Source organism: Capra hircus, chromosome 18 (assembly GCF_001704415.2).
Source record: "Capra hircus breed San Clemente chromosome 18, ASM170441v1, whole genome shotgun sequence".
NCBI lineage: Eukaryota > Metazoa > Chordata > Mammalia > Artiodactyla > Bovidae > Capra > Capra hircus.
The window spans coordinates 295,307-310,647 of record NC_030825.1 but is presented as its reverse complement, the minus strand read 5'-3'; the positions used below and the strand labels follow the sequence as shown (position 1 = coordinate 310,647).

The window sequence follows — 15,341 nt, the reverse complement described above, 5'->3', positions numbered from 1 at the left end:
ATAAACCTGAGATAGTAACTGCCTGATGGCACTGTTATGAAAATTAAATTATACCATCTGCATAGAGGGAGAAGGAAATGGGAACCCACTCTAGTATTCTTGCCTAGAGAATTCCATGGACAGAGGGGCCGAGCGGGCTGCAGTGTATGGGGTCACAAAGAGTTGGTCATGACTTAATCACTAAACAATAACAACATGCATAGGCAGTTCAGCTTAGTGGCTGGCACACAGAAGTCCTTAATCAGTAGTGGGCACAATTCGCTAAAGCCAATTTAAGCAGCAGGGGATGTGTGATTAAACAAGGGTCACCATAGGACCTCTGGAATAGTAAGACACTGAGAGGCAAATTTTAATTGGTAATTCCCTTGCAGGCAGAAACATCTGTTTATTATATGCCTGATACTCCACGTATTGATGACTAGCCCATACAGAAGTGTGCCGATCCATCTCATAGAAAAACCCAACAAATAAAAATGACTATAAACACTTTCAAAATATGAACTTCTGCATACATGTTAAATTAGAATGGGAGCTCAGGGGGGAATAGCTAGAAAGATGTTTGAAAATATAAAGCATCTGTCTTCACAGAATGCCAATTAACCTAGTGCCCTTGCTCCTTTAAAACTGTAACTGCCAATTACCAACGTGCCATCCCGTGAAAAGCTTTAGTTTCTTTTTTTCTGTTTAATCATTTTGGGTATTTGTTTTCAGGAATGAAATAGAAAGGTGTAAAATGAGGTGACCGTAATCTTGAAGGCTCCTCTACTTTGATTTCCGTTATGCTCATTCAATATATTAAAACTCAGTCCTATCAAAAAAAAAAAAAAAAAACCATTCATTCTGAATTGACTCATTTAACAATACTGGGTGATTCCCTAAACAAAGGAATTAGTAACGTGAAAGGCTGTGCTGTACGATTCCATTTAAAAGAAAGTTAATGTGAGCTGATTGCTTTCAATGCCTCCATAATTAAAAATATACTACAATCACGACTCTGTGGAGATGGGTTAGATTTGCTGAAACCTATTTAACTAGTATAAACTGCTAAAATTCTACAGAGGGATCATATGGTTTGAGTTCCCTGTAGGAAGACAATTTTCTATTCACTAAGTTTTTTGGTTTTTTAATTTACTTAACTGAGAGGTTCAGTACAGCTTCTTTTCTAAAATTTTCACATAGTAAAGCCCCAACTTTGTTCACAGCCGTGTTGCTATGTCATACAGTAACATAGCCTTTCCTGAATGAATAATTTCAGCAGTTTCAACATAAGGGATGGATGTGTTCATTACAAAATGCCTATATTTTAAGTATCTAGCTTAATTATACCCCTGTGTATATTTTATCCAAAACTAAATAAACCCAACCAAAATCATTCAATTGAAAAAGAAAAAGGTTAAGTGATGGAGAGTGAGGAGAGACTTCACTGAAAGGACTGACCATTTCTTACTTGGAGAACCACATTTCTCATGAATATCGTAGACTTAGCCCAGTGCTTGGAGATAGACTTGTTGAGTAAGTGATTCTGGTCCCTCCCTGACCCCATTTCCCTTTATGCTAACTACATGTAAGCAGCAAAAATTATTTGAACTGCAATTTTGAGAGTTAAAGCTCCTTTTTTCCTATTTCAATAGGAAATAAGACCATTTTCTAATAGTGATAATAGAAAACAGCACTATTTTCAATAGGAAACAGTGATTTCAATGGGATCACTGACTACAGTCTAACAGGATGAAATACGTTATGTAGGGGAGGAAAAAGAACTTTTACTCTGCCCTCTGCCAACTAAAAAATTGTCCTTTGCTACCAGGTTCCGTAAGAATGAAATCACTAGCTGACCTTCAACATACCTTGAAAGGAGTTCAGGGTGGGAAACAGGAATGAGTTCCCAGGCTGTGCTCTGGGGAAAACTGGCAGAATAGGCCTTCAGACAGATAGATATTATCAGGAGATTTCATGAGCCCAGTTTCTTGCATCTTCTCATATCTAGAAAAGCACTAAATCACCAACAGGGACTTGTTACGAGAGCCAGCCTCTGCCCAAAATGTGTACTTGACTACACGTAAACCCCCTTCATTAAAATCACTGACTGGCCCTTGACCTCTTGGGAACAGTTCTTCAGAGCTACCTGAGAGACCACCATCCTCATTTTGCTCCAAATAAAACTTAACTCACAACTCCTACACTGTATTTGTTTTTTTTTTTTTCAGTTGACACTTCTAATCTTTTGTGACTGGGGTTTGTGAATTAAACTGACCCAAAAAAATGAACAAAGGAAAAGGTTTATTCATATGCATGGGGAGGCTTCACAAAAAAGAAGTGAAAATGGAAAAAAAGTGCTTAGGATGGGGGCTTGTATACCATTTTAACAAAGGGCAGTAAAGTGAGTAGACAAAGAACCAGGAGCTGGGCCTTCTAGGGGTAGATGGTAACTATGTGGGCAAAACTAATGGAGGATAAGGGTTATTTTAGCAAGGTTTGTTTATACAGCCTTAAGTCAGTGCCCTCTCCAGAGGTATGAGCCTTCCCCAGTGATTAAGAGTTGTTCTCTTCCCAGTATGGGAGGGGGAGACAACTTTACAAATGGAAATTTATGCATTTTGGTGCTCTAAGGCAAAAGTTATTGGTGGTACCATCATAATACACATAATTTACATACACAGATATATATAAGATACGTGAACAATTCTTTAAAAAGACTGGAATGGAAATAATACAAATTATTTTGCAAAATGTCATTTCCCAACTTACATTCCAGTCCTGACACCTACCCTATTAATTCAGTACTTAAAAAAAAAAAAAAAAAAACAGAAAATATAAATCATACCCCTAAAGCACTACTATGCCAGGCACCAAAATTACATAGCATGATGATGCATAATTATGGCACTTTCAAACAGCATTTGAGAATGTGTCACAAGCGATGAAAAATGTAATTTATTTCTACTGACAGATATTAATTGCTCTGTGTTAGAAAATGTTTGAACTATTCCTGATAAGCAAAAATGGTAACATAAATGCCTCAAAAACAACCGCAAGAGAAGAGGCATAGTTCTAATCATAAAAACTCCCACAGCATAAGGAAAGGCAATTTCTCAAAGAGGACATCTATTATTAAAATTTGCAAGTCGTTGCCGTGACACAGTAGGAAGGGGCTCAAATGTGAAGTCGCTTCCAGCAGGTCTAAAGTGTTATTAATCTCTGATAGAGCAGGGGACTAATTGGAGTTTAGGATTCTGCCCTGTTTCCTTAGCAAATTGTCTTTGTTAAGGCAAAACTGGATAGTTGCAGAACTTTCAGAACAGACAGGCACCTATGTGTAGAACAGATTGCTTCTTTAAAACTGAACCCTAAATGGTCACGAATGAGTCTCACTTATGGTTTAGCAGGGCCATGCTTTTCGCTTGTTACAACTAGGGCTACTCTAACTCTTCATGGATTTTCATCTGTTACTTTAGAGATTATGGAATTTGGGTTGCAATGTCAGGTAACATGAGCTTCCACAGCTAAAGTGGCAGACAGAAGTCATCAGAAATTTCATGAAACTCCGCTATTTTCAAGACAACTCTAGGCAAGCTACACCAACTTCATTGCCTCCCAAAACCTGTGTCAACACCCACACCATTTATACATTATTAGAGCCTGTCTAATCTCATACATAGCTATATACAGCAGTGCTTCTAACTTTCTGGTCTTGGCACCATTCTGACACCTCATGTCTAAATGCTGCCCCCATATCCTTACGTCCTTATTACTGGAAATTGAGTTAATCATGAACAGCCAGTGATTTCATCAATCATAATGCAACCCCAAATGAGCGGGTACAGAGAGCCTCTGGGAAGATGAACCCATCAGGTTGCTGGGGTGGGAGGAGGGGTGGTGCCCTTGGAGAAGGAATGGAGGCTCTGTGCTCCACCTCCTCTCACCTTGCATCTCTCCCACCTGACTGTTCTCGAGTTGCATGCTTTAAAATAAACCAGTAATAGTAAGCAAAGCACTTTCCTGAGTTCGGGCGGGGGTGCAAGGGTATGGTATAGAAACCCCCAACTTTATAGCCAAGTCAGACAGAATGTGAAGATAACTCAGGGTCCTGATACTTGCAACGGTCACCTGAAATGAGAGCTGCTCTGCAGGGCTGATCCCTTAAACCTATGGAGTCTGATGCTAACTCAGGCAGTCAGAGTCAGGACTGAATTGAATTGTAGGACCCTCAGTTGGTGTTGGTGAGTTGGAGAAATGGTGTGCAAAGACCATGTATTTGGTGTCAGAAGGGGAAAAAAAGGAAGAAAAAAAAAGACCTCGCACTGATAATGTTCTGTTTTTTTAATCTGGCTGCAAGTTACATGGATCTACTCAATTGCTTCCCTGGTGGCTCAGAGGTTAAAGAGTCTGCCTCTAATGCGGGAGACCTGGGTTCAATCCCTGGGTCGGGAAGATCCCCTGGAGGCAACCCACTCCAGGATTCTTGCCTGGAGAATCCCATGGACGGAGGAGCCTGATGGGCTACTGTCCATGGGGTTGCAAAGAGTCGGACACGACTGAGCGACTTCACTCAGTTTCAAGATTCATCAAACTGTTGACTTATTGAGCACTCTTCTGTATATATGTTAGTGAAAGTTGCTCAGTCCTGTCCAACTCTTTGTGACCCCCGTGGACTATATAGTCCATGGAATTCTTCAGACCAAAACACCAGAGTGGGTAGCCTTTCCCTTCTCCAAGGGATCTTCCCAACCCAGGGATCGGAGCCAGTTCTCCTGTATTGCAGGCAGATTCTTGACCAGCTAAGCCACCAGGGAAGCCCAAGAATACTGGAGTGGGTAGTCTATCCCTTTTCCAGGAGATCTTCCTGACCCGGAGGATTGAACCAGGGTCTCCTGCATTGCAGGTGGATTCTTTACCAACTGAGCTAACAGGGAAGCCCAAGTATGTTATATGTTATATGTGCCTGTGAAGTTTATTTTTAAAAAATGTGCCCAGGGTATAACAGTGTATGTGTCTATGTAGCCACTTGCTCTTCTGACAGATCCTGGGCTGCTCAAGGAAAGAGAAAGATCTCCAAAACTTCAGACATTTCTTCTCCTTGGAGCTTAAGAGAAGAGAATACAAGAAAAAAATAACAGAGAAGAGTGAGTAGCCTGGGTCTGTGTGGGAACAAGAGACTCATCAGGAGGCTGACCGAGCCTCCTGTAAAATTTCATGGCGGGGGTGGGGGCACTCGATTGAAAGTTATGCTCCACCATTTAAAGTGAGAAAATAGAAATGTAAATAATCTCCATCCAAAGTGGCTTTTAAATCCTCTATTAATGGAAAATTCAATATGTAGACAGTACTACACAAAGAATAATTTCACATTATAAATTGAGGAAAATTTATCAGTTCAGCTTAGTTTTAATAGCCTCAGTTTTTTAGTGGTATCTTCTTAAAACTGTTATCTTGGCAGCACAGTACATCAATTCAGGGGCCATCGAACCAGGTGGATTTTCTAAATCAAATTATAACGAGATTAATGTTTCAGTTTTCCCCACGTAGAGCCATACATTGCACCTCAGCTTTAATATTGATTCCTTAAGTAAGCAGTCTTTTTTTCTAACCAATTACCTCCCCTTGAATTTAAACAAAGTATCTCCACTTACGCGGATGCATATCTCTTTTGCCTGGATACTCTGGCAGAGACCTTGTGAATCTCTATGTTACTGGGAGATATCTGATTAGCCAATTTGTTTTAATCAAGCTAACTCTCATCAAGAAATGTCATCGTAAATGACTGCAATGCCTAAATTCAAATAAAAGCATAGCAAAAAAAAAAAAAGTCATACTTTGGAAAGTATGTTTGGAAAAATTCCATCATGCTCTCATCACACTTTATGGAGAGCTAACTATAAATATATGTTAGCAACTGAGCCAGATGCTGGACCCTGGAGAAGATGAATAACGCACTGATAAGGAGGAGTCCTGGCTCGCGAACTGTTCAGAGACCAGTGGGAAAAGGCCATGTAACATCCACTGTGGCACAGTCACGTACTGCTGTGGGAGCCAGAGAGAGGAAGACTCAATGCTGAGAGTGTCGGGACCAACGTGACAGAAGCCCGAGGCCACAGTGAGTCTTACAGACAATAAAGTTGATGGGAACTGGGAGGGTATTCTAGGCCCATACAGAGGACTTGCAGCAGCTCACGCCATCAGCTCTAGACGAGTTCTGTGACGTGCATGCCGGAGGCTGGTGGAAGATGAAGTGGGAAAGGAAGGCCATGAACAAGAGACGCTCCTAAAGGAATTCCATTAGAAACGGGTTTGCGGTTTTAGGACATGGCTGGCAGTTATGACGGACAGACTGGGAGGGCACTCAGGAGATCTGACCTAGAAGGCTGCAGAAGTCTACAGGATAAACAGGGAGCTTAAATCAGGAGGGACCAGGGAAGCAGAACCAGATTCAAGAGACTCTGTGCAAATTAGCCCTGACTAAGGGATGCTGGGAGGGATTGGGGGCAGGAGGAGAAGGGGACGACAGAGGATGAGATGGCTGGATGGCATCACCGACTCAATGGACGTGAGTCTGAGTGAACTCCGGGAGTTGGTGATGGACAGAGAGGCCTAGCGTGCTGCGATTCATGGGGTCGCAAAGAGTCAGACACGACTGAGCGACTGAACTGAACTGAACTGAACTGAAGGGACAAGGAGGGACAAGGGAGACTGAGGGACAAGGAAAAGTCTAGGCTGACTCTAACATTAACAGGATTAAAATGATGGGAGGCACGAGGGGAAGGGGATTAGAAAGGAATGGAGCAGGGACTGGTCTTGTCCTGAATTTCCACTGCCAGCTGGCAGGAACTATAGATTCCTCCTCTGACCCTGCCCACGAACAATCACTCCCAGGTTTCGTTCTGGCTTCACAGTACGGTGAGACAAGGAATATATGAGGAAAACTAAATATATAGAGGCAATTCAAGGCTTGGAGAATTTTCTTTTAGACATGTGCATGTAGGGTGCCTGGGAGAAATCAAGGTAGACATTGCAAGTAGTCAGAAATAGAGCCCTTAGTCTAAGAAAAATGGTTGAACCTGGAGACAAATTCCCGTGTCCTATCCACAAGGATGCGTTAAGGGTGTTTCGTGGTGAGGGATACATAATAATGGAACTCCTTCAGTCACTTTAAGGAGAAGTCACCATTTTTGTTGTTTTTATGGGCAACGGCCTTCAATGTAAACTGTGATGTTCTCTGTCACCATTATGATTTTTAAGAAGAGTACATAAGCACCTCTGAGTTAATCTGAGAAAGGATATAAAAAAATCACATTATAAGATTAAGCCATCCAGGAAAAGCCTGGAGGGGAAAAAAAGACCAGCAAACAAACAAAAAATCACAGCAATTCTCCACTGTCCAATAAACAAATCTGTGAAATCCCTGTCCTTCCCTGCCCATGTTTAAATTAAATTACTATTCTAATTTGGAAGATCAATTGACATTTAACTACTCTGGGTTTAAAATGCATTCATGATGAAAAAATGCTGAACTCAGTCTTGGTTTTCCTTCCTCCCACCCCGCATTCTATGCCCAGAATATCTCTCAAATATCAATTCCCAATCTCAGCAGTCATATGTAGCCTCCCTCCTCTGCTCTCAAAGCCTTTTCCATGAACCCTCTTCTGCTATCCATAATATATGACCTTGACCTACAGAAGTTTTTGAGTCTCCAACTCAATTTTAATCTTCATGGGAAGAAAGCCATGTTTTTCCCCATCTTTACGCCTCTCCTCCAAGGAGCAGACTCATCATGCTGAGAGTAAAATGCAATGGAGCAAATAGAGTAGAAAAACCTACTGACTGGAACCTACAAACCTAGAAACTGACTGGAGTGAAGAAAATGAATGAGTAGGGATATTTTTGGCTTTTAAAAATGTTTTAGAAGGAATGATTTTGCCACCCCCCCCCAGTCCCCTGCTGACCTTTTTCTTCTTCTCTTTCCTCCTACTTCTCTCTAAGCCTACCAACCTTCTTTGAGCTTTTCCTCATTCTGCAGAGATTTCCTTAGCTTTGAGCTTCAGACCAGGGTGGCAAGTGAGTCTTTAAAGGGAGAGGAAGGGAAGCAGTAAGAAGGCAGCTACCTGGGGCAACATGAATTAATAATGGATCCCCTCTCGAATGTAAACTGGGGTAACCATCATGGGAAACAATAGAGAGGTTCCTTAGAAAACAAAAATAGAGCTACTGTATGATCCAGCAATCCCACTCCTGGGCATATATCCAGACCAAATTATAACTCAAAAAGATACACACAACTCTATGTTCATAGCACCACTATTGACAAAAGCCAAGACATGGGAACAACCTACATGTCCATCGATGGATGAATGGATAAAGACGATGTGGTGTAGATTTATATATATAAAGGAACACTACTCAGCCATAAAAGAGAACAAAATAGTCCCATCTGCAGCAGCATGGATGAACCTAGAGATTACCACACTAAGCAAAGTAAGTCAGAAAGAGAAAGACAGATAACATATGATATCACTTATATGTACAAGCTAAAATAGAATACAAAGAAATGTATCTACAAAAGAGAAACAGACTCACAGATGATGGGTCAGACTTGGGGCTGCCAAGGAGGAGGAGTGCTGGCAAGGGACGGACTGGCAGTTTAGGATTAGCAGATGCAAATTATTATATATAGGATGGATAAACAACAAGGTCCCACTGTTTGGCACAGGGAGCTGTATTCAATATTCTGTGACAAACCAGAATGGAAAAGAATATGAGAAAGAAGATATATATGCGTATATATATAACTAAATCACTTTGCTGTACAACAGAAACTAACATTGTCAATCAACTATACTTCAATAAAATTTAAAAATTAAAGAATTAAAAAAACAACAAGGACCCTCCTCACTTCCCCATCTCCAGGCTCCCTAATTCTAGATACTAAAGTTCTTCATTTCTGACGTGGAGACCATTTCAAACTAATTCATATCTCCTTACATAGATACTGCTATTAACCACTAGCCTCTTCAGGCACTTTGTACTTTATCGAAGTGTTTTCACATTCATTTTCATTAACATTTCATTATGATGAAAATGCTAAATAACCATAATCGTTCTTCTAAATTAGAACCTCAGGGTGAACCTGGGAATAAAGTCTAAAGAGAATTTGATGATTCTCTCAACTAATTTCTAAAAATTAGACAGCAAACCTGCCTGCCTCACGAGTGAAAAATTGCCTTATATCTATCTATCTACTACAGAAAGTTTTTACTCCTTTTGTCCCTTCCATCTGATGTTTGCTCAGAAAATAAAAATTCCTAAGGGGTGAACTCATCCATCCAAACGCTGTCAAGTGTCATGGTAATTAGATCTGGAACTCTTGTTTCAATTAGCAAACCTTACCAAGCTGAAAGTGTAATGGATCCAAAACATGTGAGGGTGAAAAGCACCAGAGAAAATATGGAGACTGTTTGTTAGTAACAGCGCTTATTGGTTCCTTTTAAGCTTCTGTCCTAGATGGCTAACCCTTTCAACTTTCAGAACAATGACAGCCCACACCACTCATTCCGAAATTAGATGAAGCCACTGAGAACTCTGACGCCAGTGAGGAGCAAAAGATGGTCTTTAATTAAGTAAAAGTCATTGTTCCCTTTCACTCTTAATACAAGTTGGGCTTATCTCACACGGGAACTGTCTATTTATTCCATTGGATATTTTTGGTAGCTTTACAGTTATGGAGGAATAATCATTCATTTTCAGACTGTGAAATTTCATCTCATACAAAAAAAAATTTTTAGAATTCTGAACTATCATTTTCTTTGAATCCCTAAGTACTGTTTAAATCCATTTTCTTGCTATTATTTGTTGGTGTTCAATGACTCTACAGAATGACTCTGCTTCTGTTTTTGATCTGAGATGTTAATGCATTTTTATTTTTCCTGGTGCTGTGCACACAAGGTTTCTGACACTGAACTACGGACAGTGACTGAAGGAAGACCACCACACTGATGGGACATAAACTTCAGAGTTGCACCGTTACTCTGTGTTTGCAATTTGTCACCCATAATTTCAGTCGTCACCACAAGTGTAGGCATAATGGACCAGCCTACACCCACACACAAACACACACACACTCTCAACACTGTGTGCTACTCTGAGCACAATACTCTGCTGGCTGGTTATCTGTGTGTGTACGTGTACACGTGTGTGAGCTCAGTTGTGTCCAACTCTTTGCAACCCTTTGGACTGTAGCCCACCAGGTTCCTCTGTCCATGGCATTTTCCAGGCAAGAATACTGGAGTGGGTTGCCATTTCCTCCTCCAGGGCATCTTCTCCACCCAGAGCTCATCTGTGTCTCGAGTGTAAATGATGCCCTCGCAGCTGCTGATCCTCTAATAGACCAAGCACCTCTCCTGGTTTTATTTCACTGCAGGGCTAGCAACAGAAAGAGGAAGTTGGGGAGGAGGAAATGTAATAAATCACATGACTACTTCTTGCCCCTCCCTCCACCCTGTCACCTCCCACTATCGGCATCACAGACATTCCTGATATCAGAATCCACCAGGAAGTCCCTTGCTTCCCGTTTTTATCCTGAGTCGCCTGCAATGAGGAACCATGCAAGTGCCTGAGCTGGTTCTTCAGCTGAACAAAAGCAGTTCAAGTTTCCATGTTCCCTGATCCAATTCTGAGGATGGACTGCTGTAATGCTTCAGGCTCAAAGCGACGCAGCAAACCCCATGCAGGTTGTATTAGAAAAATTCAAAAGCGTGACTACCCAAGGGCGGTCACCCAGCTAAGTCACAATATTCAGACATCCTTCCCCGGCCGTGCACCTGCCCCCCATCATTCATGAGTCTAAACATCACACGATCCTTGGAAATTCATCGAACGATGCTGGGAACAAGCCAGGAATTACATCAAGGGTACTAGCCCGTGTGTTTCTACAAGCATGCCCACACGTGGAAACAGAAAGGGAATCACATCCTTCAAAAGAAAACTAATCGTGGGGATTCCCTGACAGTCCAGTGGTTAGAACTTTGTCCTTCCACTACAGGGGGCACAGGTTTGCTCTCTGGTAGAAGGCAATGGCACCCTACTCCAGCACTCTTGCCTGGAAAATCCAGGAGCCTGGTGGGCTGCAGTTCATGGGGTCGCTAAGAGTCGGACACGACTGAGCAACTTCACTTTTCACTTTCATGCACTGGAGAAGGAAATGGCAACCCACTCCAGTGTTCTTCCCTGGAGAATCCCAGGGACGGGGGAGCCTGGTGGGCTGCCGTCTATGAGGTCGCACAGGGTTGGACACGACTGAAGCGACTTAGCAGCAGCAGCAAGGAAATGAAGACCCCGCCTGCTGCACTGCGTGGCAAAAGAAAAAAAGAAAAAGAAGGAACAGGTCTTGGTTTTGCTTACATTCTAATTGTTGTTACTTTAGTCATCTCCCACTCTTTTGAGACCCCACAGACTATAGACCACCAGGCTCCTCTCTGTGCATGGGATTTCCCAGGCAAGAATACTGGAGTAGGCTGCCACTTCCTTCTCCAGGGATCTTCCCAAACCCACATCTCCTACACTGGCAGGCAGATTCTCTACCACTGAGTCACCAGGGAAGCTTACATTTTAATACTCTGCTTTAAAAAATATATAGCTATCAATACCACATAAACCACAGCAGTACAGACTAAGCTATTTTCTCTATAGCTTTCCCAGTATTTCGAAGGAGCCTTAAACCCACTATACTCCCTGTGTTCCAAGAGTTCTAAAAACACTAAATTTTTTAATGTAAAAATTATTAAAAATATCAATGAATACAATCAATCCCAAAACACTTTAAAGCAATCATTATTAAAATTTTTCTCAGAGAGGAGACCATAACTAGTTAACAGCCTCTGTAACCTATCTTCAGGCACCACTCAGGTGGAAAGTGTAAGGAAAACATACGCTGGTCAGTTAAGCCGGTATTTAAATGCAGCAATAAAAATGCATTTCACGCCCAACTTCATCAATCACCAACCAATCTTACTTTGCATCTTGGCTACCAAAAGAAAATGAGATTTGTTTCCCTGAAGAAATATGTCAAAGCTCTGCCTGAATTATTAAGCTTTACTATTATAGAGAGAAACTGAGTCGGGGAAAAAAATGAAGAAAATAGAAAAAGAAATAAAATTAGACCCAGGTTGCCATCTACAGACTGTTATCAGCACTGCTCTTTCCTGAAGCACTAGATATCAGAATATCAATAAATATCAGCAGAAACATAAAAGGCCAAAATGTATAACTATAATCGCAATGATTACAAAAATCAAGATAGCCTATGAAGTCTCTCTTTTTTTCTAATTAATATGAGAACACTAAAGAACACTGATAAAAAAAAAACCTTCACAATTTAACATATGCTCTGAAGGAAGCATAGTTATGCATCTTAACTCTAAAATTTTAACACTTAGGAATAAAATTGGATAGATTACATCATTCCAAATTTAAAATATTTTAAGCATCAAAAACTGTTTCATCTCTAAAATAGAATTCTTGCATTCTTTGACGTGATATTTGTATATATTGAGAATTGATCATCACAATAAGTCTAGTCAAAATCTGTCCCCATTCATGGTTACAAAATTTTCATTCTTGTAATAACTTTTAAGATCTACCCTCTTAGCAACTTTCAAATATGCAATGCAGTATTAATTTCCTGCATTTTTGGCTCATTATCTTGGCTCTCTATATACCTTCCCTTTCATTTTGTTTCAAGTTTTTATTGCTTTTCCCTTTCTAAAGAATAAGAGCCCTCTGGAGGCACAAATGTCCAAAATCACACACTTGGTTCTAATTACTAAAACAGATGCTATTAAAGCAAAAAGCAACTGCAATAATAACTGAATTTGGAGATTGAAAGAGGAAAAAGAGAGAGAGAGAGAGAGAAATAAAGACCAATACTTTTGCTAATATAACCTAGAAAATCTCCTAAAGCCAAAGACATCTGGAGGGAGATCAGATAAGGAGAAATAGCTCAATTTTCAAAAGTAGGGATTTAAGCTAATATCCTTAAACTTATCAAATGATGATTTAATCTCGTAAATGGTACAAAAGCTTTTTTTTTTCATTTTCCCTGGGAAAATTGTTTTGGAAGCCAAGATTCATTTTCCAGGTCACATGTTCTTTCTATCAAGATGAAAAGATACAAGATGCTTCATCTGAACTCTTGTATATGCTTCTAAATCCACGGTATAGGCCTCTTGTGCACATGTACACGCTAAGTTGCTTCAGTCGGGTCCGACTCTGCGACCCCATGGACTGTAGCCCGCCAGGTTCCTCTATCCATGGAATTCTCCAGGCGAGAATACTGGAGTGGATTGCCATTTCCTTCTCCAGGGGATCTCCCTGACCCAGGGATCAAACCTGCATCTCTTACGTCTCCCACACTGGCAGGCAGGTTCTCCACCACTAGCACTACCTGGGAAGCCCAAAAGCCTCTTACTGAGAACAAAAATTCCCCAAGCCTTCATTTAAAAGACACCAGCCACTGTCCTATGTAACACCGAGATACAGCAGTGAAAACCTACTACCTACACATTATAAAACCACATTGCAAAAGGTACACTTAACGTGGGCAATTAAAACCAGTGCGGATTCTCTGAAGACTGGGGAAGAATAGCTGAGGTCTTCTACCTTTTCTTAGCACTTTAAAAATGTGACTTGTTTTCATGTTCAACATGTTTTGGTTAGTTTCACTTCCACAGATAAAACTATTGTTGAAAACAATTTGTGGGGCCTTCCCCGGCAGTCTAGTGGTTAAGACTTTGCTTTCCAAAGCAGCAGGTACGGGTTTGATCCCTGGTCGGAGAGCTAAGAGCCTACAAGCCTCGCAGCCAAAACACTAAAAAAACTCAAAACAGAAGCAATATTATAACAAATTCAATAAACACTTTAAAAATGGCCCACATCAACAACAAATCTTTTAAAGAGATCCTTGAAAATATGGGGGGGGGGGGGAATCTTTAAAAAAAGAGAAAACTATGAATTTCTACAAAGGCAAAAACACTGATAGTTTGACTTTTTCATAATGGTTACTTTCCTGTAAAACATGGAAATGCTGATTCAGCTTCTTGTGTTTCCATATTTCCATGAGTGAAATAACCTGAAGAGATGATGGTCCCCTCTCTCTTGAGGGAAAACTGCTAAATCTAAAGATTTTCAAAAAATAAAATGAGAGTAGGACCTAGGGTTTTCATAAGCTACTAAGAGCCACACAGAAAATAAGCAAGTAACATTTCATGGAAGCCTTTAATCGAAAATGATTCACGAAAAATTTAACATGAGTCTTGTTTCTTAGTGGGTTTTAAAATATTACAGAGACATCTATTTTATAACTTCCATCATTCATTAACCAGTATCTATTAAGTGTCTCATCTCTCAGACCTAGTTATTGGGGATTGAAAAAAATAAACTAGTAAGACATATCCCATGGCCTTGACGGTTTTGCAGTCTCATATATACTGATTAAAATAAACCCTCTATTATTTTTAATGTTCACATGTAAGGCATGCTTTTTCAGGCTAGCTTTTTCCTTTGATGCCTGCTATACAACAATGGTAAAGAATCTGCCTGGAATGAAGGAGACCTGGGTTCAATCCCTGGGTCAGGAAGATTTCCTGGAGAAGGGAATGGCAACCCCACTCCAGTATTTTTGCCTGGAGAATTCCATGGACAGAGGAGCCTGGCAGGCTACAGTCCACGGGGTCTCAAAGAGTCAGACACGACTGAGCAACTAACACTTTCACTTTTTCCATACAACAAGCATTCACGAAACATCCATTGACTACATTTTATCCTGGCTTCCACATTTCATGGTCACTGGAAAGGACTGAACAAACTTAAAGATAAAATTAAAACTATAAAGATAAATCTTAATATGAACCCACATGTTGCAGAAAGCTAATGGGGCCAAAGAAAGTTAAATAACTTGCCCAAAGTCGAGAGCAGAACTGGGACAAGAATCTAGGACTCTGGGCTTCCAGCTAATTATCATTTAAATCTTTGAAACCTTAAGCCCCCTCCACTTTCTTCTTGTGGAATCGACTCCTTCATTTCACCTGCTCTTTTAACTTCGTCTTGCACTTCTTCTGACCCTGTAACCATCTGAGCAGCATCTTCTAAGCCCTCACACAAATTTGTGCTGTCTCCTTAGCTGTGAACCCCATGTGAGCTGTGATTCTAATGTGACGCTTTATATGGACTTTGAAATGAACTGGAGCTCTCAGGAGGAAGACAGAGCTCTGGCCATGAATCTGAACCTTGATCCCATTCACCCCTTTTTCAGAGCAGCCCAGCATGTCTTCCTGCGGAGGTGAGTGGATCCCAGG

At 40.8% G+C, this 15,341-nt stretch overlaps 1 protein-coding gene across 1 annotated transcript in view; it reads right to left on the bottom strand.

The window, feature by feature from the left end:
* The window catches only part of DCDC2 (doublecortin domain containing 2), a 137,612-nt gene that overhangs the window by 58,664 nt on the left and 63,607 nt on the right, over positions 1–15,341 (bottom strand). The gene's annotated exons all lie outside the window — the stretch shown is intronic.